Genomic DNA, 19,207 nt, shown 5'->3' with positions numbered 1-19,207 from the left:
CATCATTTATTTATAAAAACTATTTCTAATCTAATTCTTTGGATATTATCTAGGGGCAAGAATGATGAGACAAAAAAAATGGTTCTTAATCAGGAATTGCCACATGGAGTGGTTTTGATTAGTATGCAAAACATAGATTATAAATAGATTTATAAATAAATGATCAACTACGGCTGCTGCTTTATTTATCTATGGACTTGCAGAAAATTTGAAGGCTGAATTCTGATTAAATGACAATCACCACTAATGGTGGACTGGCTGGCTCAAAGGGACCAGTAAAGGGAAGAAAAAATATATTTGCATAGCACCTTTGAGTCAGAAGAACTCCCAAGTGCTTTACAGAATTAATATTATATTTTAGGGGTCACTTCATCCATTACTGAAATGCAGCCTCTGAGGAGGAGGGAAGATGACTTTCTGCATCTATTTCACCTTTCCTTGAAGATCTCTAAGCACTTTGCACACTAATTAAGCTTCCAATTGTATCTATGCAATCCACTCCTCCTGCCAGTTACTAAACCAGTAAAACCTAAAGTACTGGGAATAAAACCAAGGAAAATTCATCAACCTGATATAATTTCATTTTAATTCCTGATCATCAAGCTGAGGTCAGCTTGTACCTCAAGAGGATGAACTCAGCAGAACAGCAGTGCAGACCTCAAATCACAACATTAAAAAATTAGGAGTTAGCCCCATTGTGTCCAGTATCACACCACACAAACTTCTCCTCTAAGAGCACTGTAGCATCCCACCAGGAACAAAACCTCAGCCCCGAGGTTTGCAGCTCTGCCTGCTCTTCTTTTCACTGCTCTGTCCTGCTGTGGAGTCACACACAGCTCTGGGAGACTGGAGTTCAACACCACACTTCAGGCAAAATTTAAAGACCTGAGAGTTTGTAGATGCAACACTCAGCCCTCTCCCATCTGTACCAAAGCCATTCACCTGGGTCACAGGGGAGAAATACATCCTCTGAAAGTGCCAGTGAGTGGGCTCAGCCTCTCCCATTTACCTTGCCTTTGGAAAATAAGAAAGGCAAAGCATTTCTTTTCATATGGCAGTGCTGTCCTGCCAAGACAGTTTTTACAGCTGAACACTTCCCAAGGTGCCAGTTCTGCAATTCAGGGCCTGGATGCGATCCCCTGAGCATGATGGATGGCTTTAAAATAAAGGCACTTGGAGCAGTACCAGCTGTCCAGGTGCACAGTGGATCAGCTTGGCTGAACCACCCCTCCTCCTCCTCCTCCTTTGCCTCCCTCTGAGGAAGGAGTAGGAGCTCATCCACGTTCAGGAGGAAGGCTCTGATGTCAGGAGAGACACAAGAGCCCAGCAGATATGAACAGAGACATGGCCACACGTAAGCCACATCTCATCCAAATGTGAGTCTGCTTTTACTATGTCCAAAATAACCTGCTGCTGTATTGCAAGTTTGTGTGACTCCTTTTAAATTCACTTTATCTGGCCTAGTCATTTCTGATTTCTTCACCCCAACAGCCACTAGCTAAGAGGCAGTAAAAAGGCAGAATTAACTTTTTTACTTCAAATAAACGAACTCAGGCTCCAATGACACCCCACCCACTACTCACACTTCTTTCCTGTGTTCATTCCAGGTTTCCAGATAACCCTGGAAAGGGACTTAATCCTAAACCACCCTGAAAATTAACAGTTTCTGTTTGGAGTCCAGACAGTAAAGACCATCTTTAAACACTCTTTGTAACCAGCAGGGCTATCTTGAACAATGGGCACCTGTGTAGCACTTGCTGTTTGAGGACACCTGGGCTGAAATTCAGCCACACCACAAAGAGGGGCACCAGTGTGACTCATTTGCACATTGTGCATTAGCATCTTTGAAAGGAGAATATTGGTTGTTCCACAGGTTTCCTTTCCACAGGGCTTTAGGAGATAGCACAGACCATGTCCCAGGCCTTCTGGAGCTGGCTCTGTCAGTGACATGGATCAAACTCCATCTCGTAGAAACCATACCAACACAGCCCTTCTTCCTCTCCCCACCCAGCAAATTAGCAGCATGGGCAGTCTCCTGAGCAGATTTTAGCACAGCAATAATAGTCTGTCCAGAGAGAACATTACCCCTCACTGCCCAATTAGAAAAACATTGAATGCACGGAAATGCCTTTTGAATAAACACTTGATAACCCTCAATAAAACTGTAAGAGAGAGTTACTGCAGATTTACTGCCCAGGAAGGGAAAACTCTTCAAGGCTCAGCCAAGAGCTTATTGCTCCTTTTTTAATGCTGATAAATGCAAGAGCTCCACAATCCCCCAGCAACCTGGGTTAAAGCAGCTTAGCAGGAAAATAAAATAGGTACCTTATGAGGTGCCCATGAGGGATGGGGGGAACCACAAGTTATCCACAGAGGCTCTGGGTTGCTGTGCTTGTGTTGTGTGGGGTGTGCTGAGGGCTGTGCCACCGAGCAGCAGCACAAAGGTCCCCACTCTGCTGTGGGACATGAACTGCCCAGGCCCTGCAGCTGTGACCTGGGCTGGGATTGCAGCCCTTTGGCTTCAGAACTTCCCCTGCTCTTCCACAGGAGCAGAGCTGTGAGGCACAGCTGCATGGTGAGAACACCTTCCTTCCTCCTGCACCCCAAAGTGCACCAGGTGTCAGCCTGGCCAGCTCTGCTGTGAGGATGCTTAAATTGCTTCTGGGTTTTCTGAAAACCTGTGATTGGCACTGAGGAAGGAACAGGTTGGCTCTATTTACACAAATCCAGCTTGCCCAGCCTCCTCGGGCAGCAGCCCTTCCTGTGGGAGCACACTGGGGATGTTCACAGCCCCAGGGAGGATTCCTAAATGAATATTGACATAAAGGTCCTGCCCCTGCTGATGACCATTGATGTGCTGTTTTCTGAATTCTGCAGTTCTTGGTGATGGGGAAGCATTTACAGGTAACTTTGTTTTCCTCCTTAAAAAGTCTAGAGGGGAAGAGCCTGGTGCTTAAACAATAAACACCCAACAAAAATCCTCACTAATTCCCTTATCATCTGTATTCACTTGGACAGGTTTCCTTCCCAGTAGCCCTGTAGTCAGTGCCTGACATCCTTGGGAACACCCAGGGTGCTGGGGATCACAGAGCAGCCCTGCCACCATCCATGGCAGCAAATGAATTCTGATGCTTCCACTTCTCTTCCAAGGGAGGGTGAGTGAACAGGCCCAGCAAGGGCAGTCTCAAAGGCCCAGACACTTGTGTACCTCAGTTTCACCTCCCTCTCCAGCCAAGGCAGCTCTTCCCATGGCCCAGCCAGCACTGGCTGACGTTTGCTCTATTTTAGCAGCTGCTGCTTTATCGAGGGAGCCGGCAAACTGAGCTTTGGAGACCTTTCCTGCTCACACTCTTAATGTACAGCGAGCAATCTTTGGGGTAATGGAGGAGGGCAATCAAAAGAAATTTCCCTCCAGGCTCCTACAGTTATTTCCTATTGAAAAATAATATTAAATGTGGTCTACCATTGTATTAATTAAAGAGATAATGTGTTATTTTATGTATCATAGGATCCCTCGCACATGTAAGTGGAGTTACATTCCTGTTGCTGCTCCAAGGATTTTCTGGATGCAAAAACATAACATTATCTCTGAAAGACAAAGAGGCTAAGCTATTTAAAATAGCACTACACTATTCCCCTAGGCAAAATGTGTATTATCACTCAAGTGAGGGTGTATCAACACCTTCAAATCTTTTGTAATTTATGTCTTAATCGCTGTGCGTGGCAGAGATGGAGCCCTGAGGGTTTTCCAAGTGGGGAAAATGAGGAAAACATGAAAGGAAGAAAAAGGGTTTTGTCAGGATACTACAGCAGGTTGGTGACATCTGGGACAAAGCACCTTCCCTGAATGCAGCTGGATCCAGGTTCAGAAGCTCATGCCCAGGAAGTTGTCAAATGTTGGTCTGTAAAGAAGACAAAAGAATGATTTAAGGAATGAAAAGTAATACTCACTTGGTAAGAGGATGCTGATGCTAGAACATCCAACTTTCCTGGTGATTTTTCTCTCCTCCTAAAACAAGGGGATAAGCCTTGCTTATCTCTTACATAAATATGAGATGTTTTCTGGTCAGCATTGCAGTTATTAAATCTCCACCCCTTTGCAATGCACATTTTGGAAAACACTCCCAAGACACAGATCCAAGTTTGTGTAAAAATGGGAATACATCCATGGAGCCACTGGCACGTTCCAAGCAGGCTGCTGCAGTTGTTCACACTAATTCAGCAAGAAAGGAGGATATAAATTAGGTACCGAGCTGGCGTGGAATCACTCTGTGTGTGTTATTACAACAACAGGAACATCCTTGCACTCCATCTCCTGAATCAGTAAATAAAACCCACTGTCTCTCTGATATCAGATATATTGTCTTGGATTGCAAAAAGTAACTAGTGAGACACAAACTGAAGGCAAAGCAAAGGATTTTTGTTCACAAAAAAACTTCTGGTACTGACATTTAAACTGGAATTTGTTAACAAGGAAGAATAAAAGCTCTAAAAGACACAACTCCTCTATTTTCATAAGCAAAAACATCCAAACTTGAAATTCTCCCTGTGCAATGCCTTCAATTAATAATGTAAAGTATCTGCCACCAATTATAAATCCTTTTTATGAATGCTGAATGTGGCTTGTATCTTTTCTCTCACTTCATCAGATGCCATGAATTGAAGGCTGTAACAGCATCCTGGCTATTGCATTTCTTTTTTCCCCATACAGAATCATATCCAAATTTTTCAATGTTTTTTTAATGCTCCATTTCTCTTAATGGCAAATGAGGTTTCAAAATGTAGAGGAAGTTTTGAAAATATATTGGTGAAACAACAAATTGGAAAGTAAAGGGAGGGAGAAAAATGAAGTACTATCTGCACCATATTATATAAGTAGTAAGGGAAAATATTGGGAACATGAAGAGAGAAAGCTTTTAAGTGCTTACAGTAGTGAATTCTGCTGTTTTACAGAATTCTCCTTAGAAGAGCAGGGGGAAAATTATTAATGAATGTCCAGCACAATTCTGACTTATAAAAACACAAAAATAGTTATGGCAACTTAAAAAGAATCCTGGTTTAAAATGTTTTAAATCCAAAATTTGTTAGGATCTGTCCTTTTCAATTATTCCTGCAGCAAAGTTTGCTTCAATTTGACTGAAGCAGCAAAAGTTGCAGCAGGCACTGCAACACTGTCATTTTGCCATTTCCTTAGTGACCTTTCTTGCTTTTTTATCTATCAGACTTTCACAAATTATGCCAGATCTCTACCATGCTCAACCATTTCTTTATCTGTGCTGCAAAAAGTTGCAATTTACATTGTGCAAATTTTTACTTCGCATTATTCATCTTTAGTGAAAAATGTTTGTCTTTAAAAATTTAGCCTGAAGCAAGCAAAGGAGCACAAACCCCACACTCAAGGCAATATCCATGTCTACAACAACCACTGGTGTGGATTTTTTCCTTTTCCCCCTGAAAAGTTGCATTTGATTTGCTGATGTGTGATGGTCTCAGTTGTGCATCCTGCAAACCTCTGAGGAGCTGCTCACACATGGGAACATCACCTCACAGGGAATAAAAGGCACAACACAGAAATCTTCCCTTTTCCAGCAGGATCATCCTGTGAATTTTCACTTTGTTGATTTAATGTCCGAATTCATCGTCCCAAATGTGTATTTGTACAGAATTACTGATGTGTCTGAGAAGACCAAACCAAGCTCTAGATTTTATAAATATTTCTTTTTTTGATGCTTCTTTACTGATTTTATTGCCATGATCACAAATGTAAGGCAGCTTATTCACCTTTTATACCAAACACATATAAACACAGTCCAAAGCATATCAAGGGAAAGCTAAGTTTGGGTAATGCAGCCTCCAGATCTCTGGATGAAATTACCAGAGTGGACAACAAACACAGAAAGTGTCTCCATGCTTTTGAGAAAGCAGATTAATATGCAACATCTATTTTATGTGTACATCTCTAGTCCTGTGCTTGCTGAGCTCAGGTGTTTATACAACATCATGGACAATAGTCAGGGAGTCCTCTCTGCAGGATGGACAATTCCAACTGCCCAGAGAGACAGAACAAGGGGGAAAAAGCAATAATTGCTCCCTGTTCAGTGAGGAAGGGCTCCAGCCTCATGTGCAATATCACTCAGGAAGTCTGGGGCAAAACAGGGAATGGCCTTTAAATCTTAAATTTGCAGTGCAAGTGTTAATTGAAAAATTCTGTTTTAGGGTGATGTACAGATTGAATTTGATGAGCCAAATTCTGACAATTTGCTCTGTGTGACTTTTACTCCTTCTCTAAATTACTGGGTGCTGCAACACTGAAGGTAAAACACAACAGTGGTAGTCAGGAGTTGTAGCAAGATCTCAACCCACAAAAAGCGAATTTAACCCCCTCCTTCTAAGACTAGAGACAAAAAATTGCATCTTTAGGGCTCATTTTGAGCTGACACACTGCACTGAGGTGGCTTTTTCCCTCTGCAGCTCGTGTGCAGCAGTCCAGCTCTCTGTTTTCCCTACCAGCTGCTCTACACACACGGCCCTGCCAGCAGGAAGGTGTGGAGGAATGAATGAAGACTGATGATTAACGGAGAAAGAGGGTGAATATTAATCACGGAGTCAACATTTGATGGGAACACTGATGGAATAGTGGTCCCACTGGAAGTTGTTAGGAGTTGATTTTTATGCCCCAGGGCGGTAGTTTTAAACCAGGCCTCATGATGGAAGAGAAGTTGCTTGTAATGCATTAAACAGGCCATTGTGGAAAACATGCCTTCAGCCTCCCCCTGCCCTGACTCCTGCTTTGTTGAGAGCTGTAGCCCAGATCTGCTGTGCACCTACATTTCCCCAAACACCCCAAACTGAAAAGATCCAGCCTTTAAACAGCAGCAAAACACAAACAAGACATCCCCCTTTGCCCTGGCTGAGCTGCAGGAGAGCCCTCAGCACCTCATGTTCAATCAAGAAATGCTGATTATTGCTGGTTCTGAGCAGCTTTTCTGTTGTTCAGCACCCTTGTGCTAGACCAGGAGAAAGAGGAGAGTCTGGCACAACTTCCCCAGCTGGGTTATTCAGGTTAGAACTATGGCTGTTTGCATCCCAAACCTCTTTGAAGGCAAAAGGAGTCACAGCTACATCATGAATTGGTGTAGCCAAGCCCTCCCAAGCTAGGCTGGAATTTCCTGTCTCTCAAATTAACAACTGCACATCCAATGAATGCCCCAGAATGGCCTCCAGCATATATCCAAAGAGTTCTGCTGGTGTTGTTCCAAAGGGCTTTATCTGGGGGAGGAGGTGATATGAAAATGAGAGGAGGGCTGTACTCAGGACTGGTAATAATTGTTGTTAAGTTTCTCAGGGACAGCTCTTTGGATTTCCTGAGGTGCTCCCTCCTCTAAGCTCTACCAGTACTCCTAAAGATGCAGAATCACAGCACATGACACCTTTCCTGAACTTTTCTCCACAAATTAATCCATACCATAGCTCCTGTCAGGAAAATATCACATGCCCAGCAGCTTTCTGTATAGACAAGGTTATTTTTTTCTAAATAAAAGTCTAATTTTAAATGTACAAACAGCTTTCATACGTGCAGCAAAAGGTTAGGCAGAGAAAGGGTTGGTTATGCATGTTATACATGCATTTTTCTATAGATTTAGGCTGAGGTCTTTCACCTCTCAGCAATAATTGCTTTCCCAAAAAGGAAATGTGTCTGCTCATGGGATGCAGCTCGGCTACCCCTCCACCTGAGTGTCCCACAATATGAAGGAAAAAAGGAGAGCTATTCCCTTGATTTCAGCTACAGGAGAGAGTGCAGTTGGCCACAGTGCAACAAGTCACCAAGAATCCCGAGGGCACAAAACAGAAAATTCTCCCAGGTGCACTGAGGCCAGAAGCAGCTGAACAGCAGAAATTGTTTAATCCTCAGTGCTGCATTTTATCCAGAACATTGGGCCTCCAACAACCCAGAAACCTTCAGGTGTATGTTCATAGTTAGCTAATGGTGTTCCAGGGCAGGGGATTTGCAGATGTGCAGATGATTTGCCTGGGAGCAAACGCTCAGCCCCTGCTCCTGTTTTTGCCCTGCAGTTCACAGGATCCCCCTGACAGCCACCCAGGATTGCTGCTCTCCTGCACAGCAGCCACAGAAGGGAGGGCTCAGGCAGTCCTATCCTGACATCCTTATAAAAGTAGGTGCTGCCTTGAAAAGGGTGAGATGCTCTGCAGCTCCCCTGCATAAATAACTTCTTAATGCATCTGTCATTTCAGGTGTCAGAGCAGAGACAAGGTCAAGCTTGGAGAGAAATCAGCCTGCTCCATCCTTGACCCATCATTCATCACTGCATTTGTCCACAGCCAAACAGCCCAGCTGGTTAACAGGGAAAATACCTTAGCTGAGCTCTAAAAGGGCCCTGTTTCTGCTGTGGAGAAGTTTATTAATAATACCCTCCAGAAAGCAGCAGGAGTTTTGATGGACAGCATTGCATTCTCTATTTTTCAATGGAGAAGTTAAAATCCTACACTGTGCACCCAGTCCCCGGGCTGGGGGAGACAAGAGGTTAATTTTGCAGTCAGCAAAGGGTGACTGTAAGTTATTAGAGATTCACAGTGGAGGGGATATACGAGCCTTGCCTTCACCTTTCTTCATGGAGAAAGTGCAGGCCATCCTGGCTGTGTTAACACTGCCGTGCCATGCAGGTGCCCCCTGACAGCACCAGGCAGTAATTAGCACTGATTTCACAGGATTAGGCATGGTTATTAAAATACACACATGAATGCATGCTCATTCATATGAATTTCAGCTACCTTTACAGGAAAGATTCTTAGTTCTTAAGGAAAAAGAAAACTTTTAAAGGTGAAGCTTTGTCCCTAAGGCAAAAATCGATGCGCTTTAATCACTTTTATGATTTGCTGGCATTTGGGTGAGGGTTTGGAATTTTGGAAGGGTGAGGTGGGAAGGAGCATAGGATTTCTCCCCTAAATGCAGGATTGACAGTGAAAAGTTAGGAAGAGCTGCCCTCTGAGGTTCATTGGTGAGCTACTTTGTGATGGCTTCAGTGTGCTCAGCCACTGACTGCTGCTTCACAAGAATTCAGCAGAATTCAGCATGCACAGCCTTAATAAACCTTGTCACGTTTGTAAATGCAGAGCGTGGGACACACACAGATTTGGTACAGACCCAGGCTGACCCCTAAGTTTGTCTCCTTTCTGCTGAGACAGCTACACCTGCAACATTTTGAAAAAATTCTGATTTTTATACACACAGACTTCAGTTAACAGTTTATGGGCTCAGACACAGACAAGTTCCCACAGTGTAAAAAGTTTCCAGCCCCTAAGGTGTGGTAAATGCCCATGTAGGATTAGCATGACAGTGCAGGAATTTCCCACTCAGTGCAGTTTTCCATCACTGCAGGCTGAATGAGGCTGTAGGGTTGGCAGATGGAGGTTCTGCCCAGCAGTGTCTGTGTCAGTGCCCCGTGCCAGGAGCAGGCTAAAGTGTGATGGGCCAAGCAGGGGAAGGACAAACACTGGGATTGCACACAGAGTGTTATCTCTGACCCCATTCCTGGGCATGGCAAGAACCTGACACGATTTAAATGAATTTTTTAGTCCTTCTGCAGCTGGTGATCAGCTGGTGCCTTTCAGGGCTACTGCACTCTGCTGTGCACCGGTGGTGAAAGCTGGCTGCAAATTAGTTCCTTAGCTCACCATGCTCTTTTCTCAAAGATTTTACCTTCATTTACGTGCATCAGTTGCATCATGCCAGCGTTCCAAGAGCCACAGCATTTTGGGAGGCAAGGTGACCACATCTTGTAACTCCTGGAGCGCTCACAGGTCCAGGCAGCTCACCCAAATTATCAGTAACTGCTCTGCCTACGTAATAAAAAATAGCCTTAAGATTGCCAGGGTGGTGTAGCTAAGTGGTGAGATTTTCAGTGAAATGTATTAGATCCCAAAGTCCAGTGTTGGCTGAGGGGTGTGCCCATCACCCCTGAGATCCAAGGCTGCACAGAAAGCACCGCCTCAGTTTAAGGAATGAGTCTCTCCTGCCCTCCAGCATTTGTTACCCCAAATCTCACAGCACCCCTCAGCTAAGTTCCCATCATCTCTCTCCCAGTGCAGACTCAGCAGCTCCATTAGCCCCTCGTTTGTTTGCTGGGAAATGTGTTCTTCTGCTTTGTTTCTTTGGACCTAACATTTTTTATCAATTTTTTTTTTTTTTTTTCTTCTTTCCTCCCTCCACACGGTGACAGCTATTTTATCACCTACAACAAGAAATGCTGAGCCTGTTGTGCAGGCAAAACATTTGCAGAGGGGCAGGGGGTACAGAGAAAGCAGTAGGAAATTGATAAGGGCTGTAAAGTAGCTTTATAAAAATGCCGACAAGCCTGTTCAGGGCACAGAGCACCTGCACCTCTGCCCCCGGCAGCGCTTCCTTCAGATGCTCCTATTGTTTTCATTACTATTTGTGACTCCATCATTAATAAATTACTTTTTTCTTTTTTTTTTCCTGTTGGCTCCAGCCACCAAGGGAGCCAGCAGGTGCACCACTTTTACAATTAGCCCTTCGTAATGCATGGTTGGCAAGAAAAGTTGTCCACAAGCTGCAGAGTTTACCGACTGGATTTCTGCTTGATGGCCACAGCTCTTGGAGCAATTAAAGAAGAATGTGCAAGAAAGCACCTTAATGCATCTGCTCATCAAGGGAAAAACTTCCACAGAGGGGCTAAATCCAAGACTTGGAGTCCTGAAGCTGGGATAGAGGGAGAATTCAGGGCAATGGGAGCAAGCCATGGCTTTTTAAAAGTATCATTTCTACCACCTATTACACTTTCCTGCTTTGATTGCCCTGTACTACGTGGTTCAGATCAAAAAGAAGAGAGGTGGGACTGAAAGGCTGATGAAGCTGGGCTGACTTTGGTTTGAGAAGGGGCAATGCAAAACTCAACAAGTTGCTTATTTCCATCTCAGTAATTCAGGTCTGTTCACATCAGGGCCCTGCTCTGCCACAACAGAACTGTTTTCTTCATTCATGCTGGGAAAATGATGGATATACTGAATTCCCTTTCTTATTTGATGTGACTTTCTAAATACCATCATATTTGCATTTTCCTAAAGGGTGATGCAGTGTTTAAACAGCAGCTAAGGGGAGCAGGCTGTGGTTGTCTTCAAGTGGGTTAGGTCAGGGACTGTCAGCTCCTGGAGTACAAGTTATTTCATTTCCACTGAGCATCTTTCCCCCAGAGGAAAATAAAATTAAAAAAAAAAAAAAAAGCAAAAAACAGGAAAAGAAAATGCAGAGAAAAGAACACAATTCATTTGTCAATGCCTAACCAAAATTAACAGAAAGAAATCCAAGGAAGAGTAACTTACCACAGATTTCAAAGTCAGCAAAGCCAGAGGAGTTGTGTGCCTGCTGGTGACTGCTTTCCTCCACTCCTTGTGAGCTTGGGTGTTTCACACAGTTCTGAGGATAAAGCATCTCTGGTAGAGACAACCATAGGTGCTGGGGCAGAGGAAAGCAGAAAATAAATTAAAAATTAAAGATGACATACATTGAAAACCTCCAAAATCAGAGCCTGCACAGAGCTGGCCCCGTTGACTCTGCTGTGCTGCCTTTGAGCCACTTCTCCAGGATGCTCCAGAGGAGGAAGAACAAGGTCTGCAGCAGGCAAAAGTGCTATAATCTGCTACAGAGCAGTCTAGAGACTGAATTAAGCTTCAATTCACAAGTCCCCTTCAAAATCCCTTTCTATGAAAGGTAAAACTTGATATTAATCTCTTCCAAAGGAGTGTCCAAGCTCCTTATTGTGTCTTGTTAATTTGAACCAGACAGAATTTTTAAAAATGCGACTTTTTTTTCCCCTAACTTTGCATGATGGCAAAAGCAGAAACTTTTCAAAAGACTGTCTTGAGAGATCTGGAAATCACCATGAATTCAGCACAGCAACACCTGAGACTAGAAAGCCCTCACTGCAAATGATTTGGTGCAGAGGTCCAAATCTCTGGTGAGAATCTTAATCACTACATGATCAGGTCATTCTTTGTGACCCAACAAGTATTCAGTCTTAAAAGAAGTAAAATAATTCTGACAGGAGAGGCTGCAGAGTGAAGCCAGTAGCTCTTATATCAAGTTTAATGGATGGAGACAGCATGGGAGCACTTTGGGAGAGGAGTCCCACCTGTGCCCCATCACCAAACCCACGTCACTCACTTTTGGTGTTGTTTTTGTTCCTTCCTGACAAAAAAAGCTTATTGTGGTAAAAAAGTCAAAACTTCTCATGACCCAGGAGCCTCTCAAGAGGAGAATTTAAGGCAGGATGAGTTAGAAAAGTGTTTTAATAGGAAATCAAGTGAACACTTGACTCAGAATCACAGAATGAGGACTTTCTAAGGTGGGGCCAAAGTGATGCTTTCTGCATAGCTGAGGTATATTCTCACTGCCATACAGCTGTCATAATCATGGCCTGCCTGGCATATCATCATGATTTTCCTGTTCTCTGCAATTCCAGGGTAAATTACTAATGAAAGACAAATTTCCTACTGCAGATTTTTGTCTGAGGTCCATAGCACCAAGGTGGCAGCTCCCACCTGCACTAAGTCCATCTGCTCACTACCTCCCCCAAAATGACAACAGCCTGAAATTACTTACAGTATTCTCTACCTTAACACGGGATTTATAACAACATGCAACCTCATTCAAGTGCTCAAAGCAGATTCTCCTGGCCAGACTTTTCTAATTCATGCTCTTTAAAAATCCCCAAAAATAAAGAATAATAATCCAAGAGGGAGAGGAAAAGCACGGTGTAGTCAGATATAACAGAGGACACAACTGTAAAAAAAAGAAAGCCAAACAAAAACCAATGAACACAAAACTGAAAAATTAGAAAATGAAGCACAATGGAGTAATATCATGAAAAGGTCAGGGCAGTTAAGTTAGAGTACAATTTAATTTCAGCTTCAAAATCAGTTCTTGATATATAAAAAATGAGTCACCTAGCCCTGATTCTGGGCAATTGGACATCTACACATCTTTGTTGAAGTTTGCAATTCAAAAACTAAATAATTTCACCTCCAAAACCTTTTTGTCCCTATTTAGAGAACACGGGGATGTTTTCCCTCATTTCCTGAATGAACAAGGCTTCCTTTGTGTGTTTGCTTTTCCTGGCTGTGAGCACAGCCCTGCCCAGCCCCAGGGCTGTGTTAGAGGTGATGCTCCAGGGGTGCAGCCCCTCTCCCTCCCCTGCCCCAGCCCAGTCGTGGCACTCACTGCCATCCGTCTTGCTGAGGCCACATATTGTTAAGCCATTAGACTTTCTCCTGCAACCAAAACACAGAGCCCCTGAGCTCCTTCCTTTTACTTGACCTGAGCTATAGGTTCTGCTCGCAGTAAACTCAATCACTGTCCTTTCTCAGGCTGCTATTAAACCTTGGCTCTAAGCAGCCAAGAAATTAATCTCTGGTGCCCGACCTCTCTCAGCCCCAGCGAGCTCTACAGCAGCTCTGCACAACCTTTGATCCCCATCTGCATGGCTTCATCCATAAACAAAAGTACCTTGTGGAGTCCAGAGAACCCAGCTGGTCCCTCACCAACATCATCTGAAAAAAAAAAGAAAGAAAAAAAAAATTAAAAACAGAGCATGAAGCCTTTCAGCTTGGAAGTTTTATGTTCTGTTGTCAAATCTTACCCTTAGATTAAAAAAAAAACAACAGCAACAAGAAATTAAATCAGAACATCCTGTCTCTGATCTGCATGTTCTGGGGTTCACATATATATTCACACTGTAATGGGTGAAAAACATTGCTTTCTGCACTTGCCAGCTCGGGTGTTATTGAGTGAGACAACGCCACACATCCCTCTCCTCTGCATATCTGGGATGCATGTCACTCTGGCAGTATTGCTTGTTCCTGGAGAGGAACTAAATCATTACACGTTTGTTAATCCATCATTCATCCTGACAGCTGGTGGTGCTTGCTGACAGCTCCGGGCAGAGGACAGCCACCAAACCCTGGTGAGCTTTACATTCAAAGTCTAGCTAAAGCATCAGCATTTCAGGCAGGTTAGGTCTGCCTCTGGTAGTTTTATTTTAATGATAGTTAGCAGCATTGCTGCAGCACAAACTGCTCCCCAGCCTGCCGAGGACCAAACGGATGGGAAAAGCATCCACTGTGAAAGAGATACACATAAAAATAAGTTGGGCACAAAGGAAGTGCTCTTATCAATTTAAAGGTGAGGAATTGAGGCCAAAAGGAATAAATCGTTTTTCCTGAGGGGATGCAGAATATTTACAGGAAAGTAAGAACTGAGCCTCAAATATTAATCTACTGCCCGATCCCTTTTCTGCTAAAACTTGAAAAAGTCATCAACCCCTCATGCTCTGCCATATGGGAGAACAAAACTGGCTACATCCCTCTGAAAAGCCCCACCTTCAGGTGGGCACAAATTCACCTCTGGTAAGGTCTGAACTCACACACCAATGCAGGCTGGTTTGGCATAGCTGATGAGGCACTTTGGGGCTCAAACAAGCTGATGTTTTTTTTCTAAATGCAAATAGAAAATCTCCTTCTGTTTTATAGCATGCTTTTCTTTTCCATATAAGCCATTCAGCATTCAGCAATTGACTGTTTTTTCAATTTTAGTAATAATCAGTTTATGTTTTATAATTTTCAGAAGTTCTCAAGAGACTCTCCCCTCTCACTCGGCACAAACACACAAACACTTGACTTGGTATTTGCCACCAGTAAGGAGACAAAAGCCCATTTTATGGGGGTTGGGGAAGCATTGGAAACTTGCAAAATAAATCCCCTTGGAGAGTCCCACTCCATTCTGCTTCTCTCCCCCTCCAATTCTCTTCCCCCTCCGTTGTGCTGGAGACTGAGTCAATGGCATATACGATTGTGCTCCGACCCAGGGGTGCAGGGGTGTAGCAGCAGAAACAATAACTAAACTACACTAAATTTTCCAAGTTCAGCATACAAGGCAAAGTTAAAATTCCTCCTCCTCTATCTGTTCTGGAGGACCCCAGACAGCGGTCCCTGCCTTCCCTCGCTGCTCTATCCCTGCACAGCAGCAGCTCTCGCTGCAGGGCTCCAGCAAAAACTCAGCTCCAGAAGGAGTTCTCAACCTCAAGGGCAGCTGTCAAGTCCAGAAGGGAAAACACTTATGAGATCAGCAGCAAAACTATTTGGGCAGTGCTGTTATCAAGCGTTTTAAAGAGCAGCCCTCAGTTAATTCCTTTTAGAGGTCTTTGTTCCAGCGTCTCCCTTCTCGCAGCTCCCAGCCAGGAGCATGAGGAGACATGATCCTTCCCATCGAAGAATTACTGTCCACAGCTATTCCTGCTCAATAAGCTTTGTCACAGATCTGAGACTATTTTTGGAAGCTTTAAAAATATCTATGGGGCACCTTTCGTTTTTACTCAGACACAGCATCTTTTTATGTTTAATAGAGAGAATTATTAAAAAAAAAATAAATTATTTCTGCTTAGCATCAACATGCTTTTCTGTTAAAAATAAAACAGCTGAGCTAGCAAGAAGATTTGGGCAGGAGGAAATTCTATTTATAGGAACTTTTACAATAGTTATCACATGCTGATAAGGATGGCTGGGAAGAAGAGGCTGCACGGAGGGGTAGTGTGGGGATGAACCCGTCATGGGAGGAGCAGCAGCACAGAGGAGACAAATCTCTGGGGTCACAGCCTGGTGGGGACAGCAGCGTGTTCTCTGTAACATGGGACAGGAGCATCCCTGAAGGAGGACACTCAGGAGCACTGCAAGCTCTTCTCCAAAGACAGCAAGCCCAGCAGCAGCACAGGGCAGTGTAAATTCCTGCTCTCCCAAGCCACACCGCCTCTCTTTGCAATTTATGCAACAACTGATTGGAAAAGTACCTGGAAAACACTTGGAATTACTTGGGAGGTATTGTTTGGTGGTGTGGCTGGACAGCCATGGAAGAAGGGAGACCTCTGAAGTGCTGTGCAAAGAGATTCCCTGCAGAGCATCCACTGCTCCTGTCTGTCAGGCTGAGCCTTCCTCAGTCTGCACACAGAAATAAAGAATAATCAGCACTTCTGAGTTATCAAGACAGGAGGAAAAAAAAGGGGGGAGAAAATGGTCAAATTTTCCTCTCCATTATAGGGCCATCGAAAATTACAGCCTTCAAGCCATGAACAATAGGAAGGTGGGAGCAGATCTGATTTGCAACTGTAGAGCAGATACATCAAGATAATAATAGAAGTGAAATAATGCAGGGGTGTCAGAGGAGAAGTGAGGCTTCTCTTGCAAGCCCTGCCACCAGTTTGCCACATGGCCTTGAGCAAGTTCCTTTCTCTGTTTGTGCTGCAAATTTCTCATCTGCAAACTTGTATTGACCTAGCTTGGAAAATGCCTGGGTTTGTAGATATAAAACATGGCATGAACCAAGCACTGCTGCCACCTTGTTGAACCTTCCTGGCTCAACATTTCTCTAAAAGAAATATCAATAATTAAATATCTCTGGTAATTAATGATCAGAAACTTCTGGAAAAGACTGGGTCAAGTCCTGGTTCCTTAAAAACCCTCTTGAAGCAGGGGAAGCAGGATTTTATCTTTCATATCCAGAAATAAGGCGTTTTCATGTCCTTCTGTAGTTAAAATAACCTAGTCTGAGCCTTCAGATGAATATAATAGATGTGATATTCTAAACTTCTGAGATTTCACCTTAATTCTCAAGCGTCTGTGTGTTCCCAAAGGAGCTCCCATTGCAAACAGGGATGTTACAAAAAGCAGAGTTGAAGGCATGCCATCCTTTGGCCATCAGATAATGTACATAGAAGTCTTTTTCTTGTAAAAAATAAATCTGTGCTCATGAGACAACCTTACAGGGCCTTATTTGGAAGTAAAGTTGATTTTAGAGTAAAGCTGAGCAACATTTTTGTTTCAATACCAAGCAGCAGAAAGAGAAGTGAAAAATAGGAAGAGACAAGCACCCCAAGAAGATTTTCACAGGATTTTTTTTCTCAGAAATGAGAAAGTAATTTACAAAACCATTCTTTGTTGTGCTCTAGCAATTGGAATTTCCCCACAAATGATGGTCAAGGATGTCTTCTAATGGTCTAAGGGTTCTCTCCTCAGGTTTTTGATGCACCAGTGTAAGAAAGCACAAGGAAACAAGAGAATAATCCCTTTAAATTTGCTCAAATTCTAGTCAATTTGGTCAAATTAAAACACCCTACCAAAAAAACAGACACTTGCAGGCAATGTTGGATTCTCCTTGGTGGGGAAGACAGCATTTTTGCAGTCAGTACTTCACTCTATTTAGAGGAGTCCAGCAATTTTCAGTGACCCAAAGAAAATCACCTTCCCTCACACTTTCTGAACTGTTGAGCTCCCCTAGCAGCTCCCAGCTTCCAGGCAGGAGCAGTGCCCACTCAGGAGCTGCCTGCACACTGCATAACGTGTTCCACAGGGTTCTCACAATAGTCCTTTGATATTTTCCTGAAAAATGACCACTCCTTTAAACTATGGCACCTCTTCTCCTGGTACTCTGCAATGGGACTCTTTCCACAGGCAGCACCTCAGCACCAGAGTGCTCCTGGCACTGGGCTACCATTTGTGCAGTAATTAAATTGAATCCACTCCTTGGCTTGGCTTTATCCCTGAACAATACCAGCATCTGAGTAATACATTCTCAGGGCACTAATACATCACCGGGGTGAGCTCTGGCCGTGATGTATGGGCGCAATACATCAGAGTGCACTCCCGCTCTGAGGATCTATGGGCACCATACATCATCAGGGTGAGGCTGAGTGCTGATGGATGGCTCCAAAGATGGTACCCTGCAGCACTGGGCTAGGCCAGGACCGGGAGGATAAAGGTTGGCATGGCTGTTGCCCCATTTCCCTGTGTTATAATGCTGGCACTGAACCAGCCTTCCTGAACCAGAGTCTAACTTGAGCTCCTTGTTTATTTTTCCCAAGGTTTTTTACCACTGGAAGTGCCTCTCCTGGGATGCATCATCCTCCCAGGGGTCCCAGTGGGTGCCTGGTACACAATTAACAGGAATTTAATCTCAGTTTGATGTGAGGGTTTAGCCCATGAACACTAAGGGCAGCTGTGTGCTGATGCTCTGTACAGCACCAGAGACAGGCACGAGCTCAGCCTCACCCCCACGCCAGGACACCTGGGGATTAATGGGAATAAAACAGTCACAATGCTCAGAAAAACCCCTGAAACCTACAGTAACTTCACTGCTTTCAAACATTCACCCTCTTGAGAAAACTCGCCCAAATCTGAAATATAAACCTGTCCAGCCTGTGGAGACAGAGCATCCCATGTCCATCCTAGACTGAGGAAAACAGCAGTCTAGAAATGTGGACAAAATCCAGCATTCCCTTGAGGAACCCACCAGAGCTCTGTAGGGAGCATTAACACAAAGCAGTGCTGCTGTAGGGCTTGGGGGAATGATCAGGGCAGAGAAATGGGTGACTACAGAGGCAGAAAGGAGGAAAAGAGAAACATTTGCTGCCTGAGAGTCCTTCAGACCTCCCTTTTGCCAATAGAAAGGTTAAAGAATAGAGCAATATGAGGGTCAGCAGAGAGTTTTAGGGGTATTTGCTCAGGAGGAAAGTGGCCAGGGAGATCCCTAAATGAGCACAATCGTGCATCATCCGAGTCTGTTCCTGGGCACTCTGAGCCACTGCTGGGGACAGCAATGTCCTGGGGAGCAAAGGTGCTAAAACCAATCTCTGTGCTCCTTATGGAGTCACTCAGGGTCTCCCATAAAGCAGACTTACTACTCTTGTGAAAGAAGTAACAGGTATAATAAAATACAGATATCCCAGCCAACACCTCTGCCCAGCCCAGCCCAGCCCAGCCAGCCCCAAGGGGCAGCGAGAGGACCCTGGGCCAAGTCACAGCACGTCCTTCTGCCCCTTCAGCTCCTCAGGGCAGGATCTGACCCCCAGCACATCCAGCCACCAGCCCCTGAGACCACCACAAGGACACAATTTCCTTACACCAGCCAGGGAAGTGCTGCCACAGCTTGGGGGAGAGCCAGCCAGCCCTGCCTGGTGCACCCAGCTGCCCTGGTGGGTGGCAAGTTCAGCATCTTTACTGAGAGGTCAAGCCTTGCTCTCCTTAAAAATATGAGCAGTGATTTCCCTCCAGATGTATCCCCATAGTCTTTTCTTAACTTAGTAAAAAACAGTTCAAAAAATCCTAAGGCATTGACTGAAATAATTTC

The sequence above is a fragment of the Parus major genome, chromosome 20, assembly GCF_001522545.3.
Source record: "Parus major isolate Abel chromosome 20, Parus_major1.1, whole genome shotgun sequence".
Lineage (NCBI taxonomy): Eukaryota > Metazoa > Chordata > Aves > Passeriformes > Paridae > Parus > Parus major.
The sequence above is the reverse complement of the archived record's forward strand: the minus strand, read 5'-3'. Positions refer to the sequence as shown.